The sequence below is a fragment of the Triticum dicoccoides genome, chromosome 7A (assembly GCF_002162155.2).
Source record: "Triticum dicoccoides isolate Atlit2015 ecotype Zavitan chromosome 7A, WEW_v2.0, whole genome shotgun sequence".
NCBI lineage: Eukaryota > Viridiplantae > Streptophyta > Magnoliopsida > Poales > Poaceae > Triticum > Triticum dicoccoides.
Genome location: NC_041392.1, coordinates 718275471 through 718283757, shown reverse-complemented (window position 1 = coordinate 718283757; position 8287 = coordinate 718275471). Strand labels below are relative to the sequence as shown.

The following is an 8287-nucleotide window of genomic DNA, read 5'->3' as shown; positions in this document are numbered from 1 at the left end:
TCATATACAAAACCAAAGACTGATATTTTAGCTTCCAAAGAAAATTCAATGACCAAAGGCAACTGAAACTTACATCTAAATTGCAACACTGTCGATCCATGGCATCTGCCAGCTGCAGCAACGCCGTCATTTCCTCTGGCCAGCTTTTCCTGTGTTGTAGGGGACGCTGCGCCCTCTCGAACTGTAAGCCCCTCACCCTGGCGCTGCCCACTACATGTCGCCCCCAACGTCAACATTGCATGCCCACCACCCCTGCTTCCTCTTTATCTTCTCACCACATTGTCTAAATGTTCAGTACCATTACAACAGTACTAAAAGTCAGTACCATTATGCATTTGTCTGAATGTTGTTGTGCCATAGCAAAATGTATCATACATGTTTGGTTCCTCAATCATGCGTGTCAGACATGGACTGGATCTCATTAGTGATTGCTCAACCTGCAGCATCATCATCCGCATCAGCGCCAAAAGCACGGGCGAGCCAACAACCTGCAGGAGCAGCAAGAGAGAAGTCAGCAGAAAAACATTATGGCCTTCTTTATCTCTGTGACGCCTGAGCCCCCCAACCCACCACCATACGCCCTTGCCTCTTCTCCCCATCTCAGCAACAAGACAAGGGGTCTAGGGATCATGCACACGCACCATAGACGAAGATCTGTGGATGAGCTCGCCGAAGATGGCCTGCAGCCGGCGCGCATCCTTGGAGGGCTAGGGTTTTGGGCGTCTCCGTCCATGGCTGCTGCCGGGCCGGACCAGACCGCCATGGGCAACCTCGAGGACGGTCGCGAATGAGGTCGACGACGAAGCGCTGATGCCGCTGTGGATCTGGACTTTCTACTTTCAAACGCTCAACCTCGCCATCCTTTGCAATCTGCGCCATCAACAACACCAAGTGGTCAGTGCAGGAAGATTAACCAAAGAAAATGACCAGTCAACCAATGTAGCATGATATACCAAAAGGGCCAAGTTTCAATATGTTATACAAAAGAAAGCCATGATTATCTCTCAATGATGAGTCACAGGAATGAGAACACCCATCATAGCTATACATTATTCAGCCCTCATCCATAATTCGTGTCCATTAGAACACAACATACTAAATATTCCCATCAAAAGAAACTGCATAAAATTCCAAACGATAGGCCTGAAAGCTGTACAATTAAAGGTGCTTCCTTATTCTGATACAGATGACCAAAATATATACACAGGAACTCTTGTAAGATATCATAGCTACACAAATGACCAAAATTATAAGATATCATAGCTATACATAATTCAGTCCTCATCCATAATCTCTCCAATCCATGCATCCTCAGTAATGAGAAGGAACCAAGTAGCTCATGACATAGGCTGAGTTTGAAAAGAAACTCTCCAATCTTAAAATATAGCAATATATTTCACAGCAGTGACAACCCAAGCAATTAAGATTTGCCACAACAATAAGAAATCTTAACTAGAAGGAATTGTACAAAAGAAGAGAGAGATTATTACAGATGAAATGAATGTAACAAACACATGTAACCAACTTGATAAGAAAGGGTGCGGTATTGGACAGTTTGTCACCCCAGCCTACTCCTACGCAATCAATGATGAATTATGGCTTAGATCAGGTCATGTCCAATTTATTTGAGGACAAATGCAAATAAAGGCCAATAAAAGTTAATAGGTGCAAAAGAAGATGGAATACATTGTAAAATTATACTATCTTTTCAGTCCATCTATGTAAACCTCAAGAGCTGAGTTTTAATTAATCATGTAACAATAGATATAGTTGAGAACAGTAGTAGCATCTGGTATACCTGGATGCAGTACAGAGACGACTTGGGAGTGTCTTCTGCATGCCGAGGAGGACGATGACACTGAAGCCGATGGTGCTTCTTCAACACGTGTGCTTCTTCAACACGTCATCTTCATAGCCGTAGCGCTGTGTCATGCAAGGCACACTGATTTATCAATTCCAATGAGAATATATTTTAACCCTAAATGCTCGCAAGAATCCAAAGAAACACCACATACATGCTAGCAATGACATATTAGTTTTATTTCAAAGAGGCAAAGCATCAGGCTTCTAGAATCAAAAGAGAATTTAGTAAATAGACCAGCAGCACAATAATGTACACATGAAGAACTGAAAAGAAGATCACAGAGAACATGACATTTATGCTAGCGCTGGCGTTACAAATGGAGAAGCTTATAGATTTGTCTTATCTTGCAAGGAAATTATTTTCTTGGTACTTGAAGCACGAGTCGCTTTCTATTTCTTGAGCCCTGTATAGAGATTAGAAGAACTGTATTCCAGTAGAAGTCGAAACCTCAACCTTCATTGGCCTACCAGACAAACAAAAGTAAATTGCAGAGCAGAAAACTTTACGTAACCAAATGACACAGGCTATGAAGACACATTACGGAGGCATATGATTAATAAGAGGAAGGGTTGCTTGTATTTTTCTTCGAAGTGGAGAAAGATAGATCCTTTATTCCAATTGTTATTCCAATTCTTGGAAAATATCTTGTATGTATGGACCAATAACCAATAATATGTGAGCAATACGAGGAAATTCGTCTACTAAACACAATGTTATGTTATGTTATCAACCACCAATTCATAACATAATCTCACCACCATAGGATGCAGAGGACATCAAAAGGAAGAAAAATCAGTAACACAAAACATCAAAACATCTTGAAAAGGGATTCTCATTAAATAGAAAAACATGCGCACATCTGCACAACAAAAGGAAAAATTATTTGAGAATAACTACGAACTGGTTGTGAACTTCAAGCCAAGATATAAAACAGCAGCATAAGAGACACACAGCTCACCTGCTTGAGCTTGCCGTCTTTGCGGCTGATGGCGGTACTATTGGTAAAATTATGAGACCGGTCATGGGCTTCTTTGTTTCAGTTTGACACCCCTATCTCCTGGTGTTTGCATTTTGGGAGCTTCAAGGTCTGGCAGAAGAACAAAATCAAAAGCTATGTTTAGGAGTAAACATAAGGATAGGAAAATATAATTATCTCCTCTTGACATACCGCAGCAGCACCCTACAGAAAATTTCATCGTGCATTTTGCATTTATTCAGCTAATACGACCCAGAAACAAAGAAGCAAGGACTTCAACAAATGAAGTGTGAAGATCAGGGACAAGCGGCAACCATGCCACTACTTTATGGGACAGATAGGAGTCAAGTTACATGCTACCAATTGTAATTCCTTGTATAGTGAATAGTTGAACTTATTTTTAAGACGTAGACCTTGAAAGAGAAACACTGAATACTCAGGTGTCAGGTAGTCGCAGTAATTCCTTTCATGTGTAATGAAAATTCATTGGTGCTCTTCAAATAAAAAATAGGAGTTTTGTAGGAAAGAAAGAACAAGTTGTATAGCACAAAATATGTGCAATGAATACTTTGGTTACATGACGACCATAATGTTTGTTTTATGTAATGAAAATGGCCGAAGGGAAACCAGCAAAACACACCTCCGACAAATAAATACACATGAAAATATTATAAGAATGCATGAATGACTCTGTTCTAACCGGATATGCATCCTAATCATACGAGGCACTGACTAACTAACAAGACCACCACATCCAGTACAAAAATAGTAAGAATTCGAGTCCAAGGCACACCATGAACCTTAATTCGCACGCCCGTCAGCAGTAGAAAAATAGAACAAAACAGGGAGTGTTATTCAAAGGATACTTGATGCCTTAGACATAGCAATGCTTTGTATCTACTTAAATATCATCAGTTATCTACAGTACCTCCACAAGAGCAACAAAAGCAGCTGCCATCATGGCAAAGCATTCAGCAGCATGAAAAGTCAGTGCTCCCCACTGGAATGGGTATGGTACAGTTATCCTGCAAATTTTAAACCAATAATCTGCTCAATAGTTGAATTCCCCAGTGTAAATTGCAGAAACCATTCATAATATGAATACAGTTATTCTATGATTGTCTTCAAATTTTACCAGGGAGCATCCCCAACAAGGCCAGATCGATCAGTGCGGCAGCGGAATTGGGTTTGAAACTCACCGTCAGAGTTTGTAGCCGAGGCCGTACTCAGAACGCCGGCGAGCTGGGCCACCAACTGGAGGAAGGACGCCAAGGAGCTCAAGCTCAAGCCTGCAGATCGGCGCCCTGCTCCGGAACAAGTACAGTGAGTACTCCAGCACAATTTGGAACTGGAACAGGAACAATCTGAGCTTACAAACTGAAATTGGATCATGAAAATTGCAGTAACAATGATCATAAAAATTGCTTATAAACTGAACTGGAACAATTTGAGCTTATAAACTCAGATTTCAGTTAAATTATCTCGACAGTACTCTTTGATAATGCATCATACAGTATAAATTACTCATGCAAGAAGAATGAAGAACAATCTCTTGGATTACAAAAGTCATAACTATCTAAAAATTCCATTAGCAGAAATGCAGACTGAATTTTTCACATATACTGAATTCCATTAGCAGAAATACAGTGAGTACTCCTAACTTAATTCCACTGATTAGACGGAATTGCTAATTGGTTAGGAATCACTAATGAAGCACGCATGGAACTGCAGGGGGAATTGTTGATTGCTATGTTCAGGTCGCTTAGGGCATCTCCAGCCGTTGGCCCCCCAGGGGGCGTCTAAAAGCGCCGCCTGGGGGTGAGCCGGCGAAAAAAATGGCCATGGGGGTGAGTCGGTCCCCAGCCGTCGGCCCCCAGGCGCGTATTTAAAAAAAGGACCGTTGGGCGAAGTTATGGTAAAAACTAGTTAAATTTCGGCCAAACATGGCAAATTTCGGTGAAATTCGCGCATTTTCATTACATTAACCTAATTAAAAAAGAAAAGTCGCCGCCGTCGCCGCCATCGTCGTCATCGGCCTTCTCCTCCTTGACGCGGGCGCCCCTACTGGACCCTGCCCGGCATCACCATGGCGGACTAGCGACGGCGCGTCGTCGTCGTTGTCGTTGTCGCATAAGACGACGACCCCGTCTTCAACGCGGCCGCGTCGGCGCTCCTTGAAGCGGCGCAGGGCGGCGCGCTGGCGTTCCTTCTCCTTCTCCCAGCGCGCCTTCTCCATCGCAATGGAGTCCTGGCGCACCCATTCTAGGACCGCGTCGTCGTCGTCGAACTCCGCCTCCACCGGCGCCAGCCCCGGCTCCGTCTTCACCGGCGCCAGCCCCGGCTCCATCTTTGGCTTGACGAAGCGTGGAGGAGCCGACGAGGAGGGGGCGCGCCGGCCGCCCTCGTTGATGACGATGCCGACGATGCGAGTGCGCCGTCCGCCCTCGTTGATGACGATGCCGACGATGCGAGTGCGCCGACTGATTGGCGTCTCCGCCGCGGGCTCGGCCTTGACGCCGAGAAGCGCCGGAGAACCGGAGGAGTGGGAAGATGAGCGAGAGGAGGAAGACGAGGAGGAGGCGAACCTCCTTGGCGCCCATGCGCGTCGGTGTTGCGACGGGGCGGCCCCCGTCACAGGATAGGTCAACGGCGGGTTGTTGCCGCCGTCGAGGTGCATCAGCACGCCCTCCAGCGTGCGGCCCGGGACGCCCCACCACAGGTGGCGCCCCACGCTGTTCTTCACGCCGCCGACCACCGGCGCATCGTTGGTGGAGGCCAGGCGCTGCTGCTAGCGGTGCTGGAAGTACGCCGCCCAATCCGCGTGATTGTCGGTGGCGTACTGGGGGAGGGAGCGCTCGTCGTCGGTCAGGGAGGCGCGCGCGACCTCGACCTTCTCGGCGAAGTACGTGGGCTTCGCCACGGCGTCGGGTAACGGGGGAACAGGCACTCCCCCGTCGCTGAGCCGCCACCCCGTCGGCCCGGCGTGCATGTCCGGCGGCGCCGGGATGTTCGCCTGGAACAGGAGCCAGGACTCCTGTTCGCGGAGCGAACGCCGGCCGAAGCCGTTCGCCGCCGCCTCGTCTCCGGGGAAGCACTCTGCCATGGCGACAGGCTCGGCGGTGGTAGAGAGGGAGAGAGAGGGGCTGCCGGTGGCGCTCGGGAGAGGAAGACGGAGACGGAGAGAGAGGGGCTGGGCGGCGGCGAGGGGCGAGTCTGGTGTGGGCACCGGCAGTGTGTACGCGCCGTGTGTACGCGCGCGAGGGAGGGGAGGCGTCGGCGCGCCGTCCCGAGACGAGCCGCCCGCGAGGAATCAATGGCAAGGCTGACCAGCGGCAGCCTTGCCATTGATTCCCCGCGGGAACCGAGGCAGTTGGGGGGAAGACGAGTCGCCATGTCCTTGACGCGGCTTGCCCGCGGTTTTTTCGCGCCAAAACAGTTCGCCCCGGCGCCCCCGGGTGCCCCCCATCGCGCCGGGTTCGGCCTGGGTCCGCCGGCGCTGTTTTCGGCCCAGGCAGGCGAAAATCGGGCTCCTGGGGCGCGACTGGGCCGTTTTTTCGGCGCCGGCGCAAAAAAAACGCCTGGGGAGGCCTTCCTGGGGGCGCGGCTGGAGATGCCCTTACCATCACACGTGATGGAGCTGCAGGGGGGTGGAGGCGCACCCCGTGGATCCCAGTGGCGGCCCTCCAGAAAGCAGTCGTGCACGCAGACGAGGTCATGAAGGAGACGGCGCACAGGGCAAAAGCTCCGGTGGTGGACGACCGGCGGTGGACTGTCTCCATGCTGCCTCCTTGCGTCTGGTCTCACGTCAAGCTTGCAACCGCGTCCATATCAGCCCGACCGGCGCGGGAAGGAGAAGGGTCAGGGCGAGTTGGATGGGCGACGGATCCAGGGCGTACCTCATGGGCGAGGCACACTGGTAACGCTGCGGCCAGTTGGCGCAAGCTTCGTCGGCGGGGACGGGCTCGCCGAGGAACTCTGGCTTCCTGGCCTTCTTGGTCGGCCGCGCCATTCGCCTCTTGGCCGCCACCGCCGCGTGCCCCTCCTCGTTCTGCTGCTCCCCGAAGGTGACCATGTCGCCCTCCTCCTCGTCGGGCTCCTCCACGCACTCTCGTCCTCCGCCTTCGCCTTCTTCTCCCTCGGCGCCTTGGTGGTCTTCTGCTGCTTCTTGCCCGCCGTTGCCTGGGTTCAGACGCCGGTGAAGTCACCGTGGCGGCGCGAGGGGGGCGGGGCTTTGGAAGGGGAAGGGGCGGCGGCGGCTCCCCCTCCGTGAACAGGAAGAGGGAGGAAGACGATTGGGGAGAAACCCTATGGGCATTGGGCTTTTATACCCCATAGCGAAATTACGAAAATGCCCTCGGCGGGGGGCAAGATTTACGTGCGGTGGCACAGGATCTTTACATTGGGGTGAAACTGTTCATTGCTACAGGAGCACCTCTTCGTTCCAACGGGCGAGGGCAACCCAAGGCTCGATCTGACGGCCCAGATCCAATCAAGCCACCAGATCCAACGGTCAGAAACCCGAACGGCTGAGGAGGCTGGAGGATGACCGTCATCCTTATTTCTCGATTCAGCCTTTTCAACCAAATTCTACCGAAGTTCCAATATACTCCCTCCCTTCCTAAATACTTGTCTTCCTAGGCATTTTAACAAGTGACTACATACGAAGCAAAATGAGTGAATCTACACTCTAAAATATGTCTACATACATCCGTATGTAGTAGTCATTTGAAATGTCTAGAAAGACAAATATTTAGGAACGGAGGGAGTATGTCTAAACAGCTACACCAGTAGAGTATGGTATCCGGAGAAATCGTGCAAAACTTGCAGCCGGTGCTTGCCTAACTTGTTTGACTTGCTTGCTTATTATCACACCGCAATCAGTTCACATCGAATTTTTATGCCCTTAAAAACGCTGTCATGTAGACTCTTGAGTGTCAGTGCTATGCGATGTTTTAGATCACTTCTGATCTAGCGATCTAAAACTTCTTATATTAGTTTACAGGCGGAGTACTATGATGTCGTTGGTGCGTCTACACGGCACCGGCAAGATAAAACGGACGGAGATATCAATTTGGTGAATCGGGAGGTGGGCCATCATCGCTGTCAACCACGCCAGCCGCACACCATGACGACGTTGAAGAGCGACGGCCGAAATCCTGGAAGAAGAAGGCGTTGCGTACATGTGGGTCCTGGAGCTTGTGTAGGACATGGCCATCGCTGGTTGCGAACATATATTGTTCAAACTTCAAAGTATTCGCATTACTGATATGTGCTGAATTGCTGATAAGATGGAGTCCATCTTATCATGGATGGAGGTACCATCAGTATTCAATAGTTTTTTTTTGGTGGATTCTTTTTTCATTTATTCATCAAACGTCATGATAGTACAAAAACATTAGTCAGCGGATAAAAGCATCGAACCACCTTGAGTTGAAGGCAAAATGTGG

General features: G+C 49.5%; 1 long non-coding RNA gene across 3 annotated transcripts; it reads right to left on the bottom strand.

The window, feature by feature from the left end:
- Positions 1 to 1887: 1887 nt before the first annotated feature.
- Positions 1888 to 6600, bottom strand: LOC119331256. 3 transcript variants are annotated; one of them, XR_005160431.1, is made up of 5 exons: positions 6461 to 6600; positions 4040 to 4144; positions 3769 to 3865; positions 2823 to 2951; positions 1888 to 1923 (listed from the first exon to the last, which is right to left on the bottom strand). It is a non-coding gene; the product is annotated as an uncharacterized LOC119331256 (long non-coding RNA). The 3 variants fall into 3 exon arrangements; XR_005160430.1 differs by lacking the exon at positions 1888 to 1923 and adding an exon at positions 2153 to 2327; XR_005160432.1 differs by lacking the exon at positions 2823 to 2951.
- Between the last annotated feature and the right edge of the window lie 1687 nt (positions 6601 to 8287).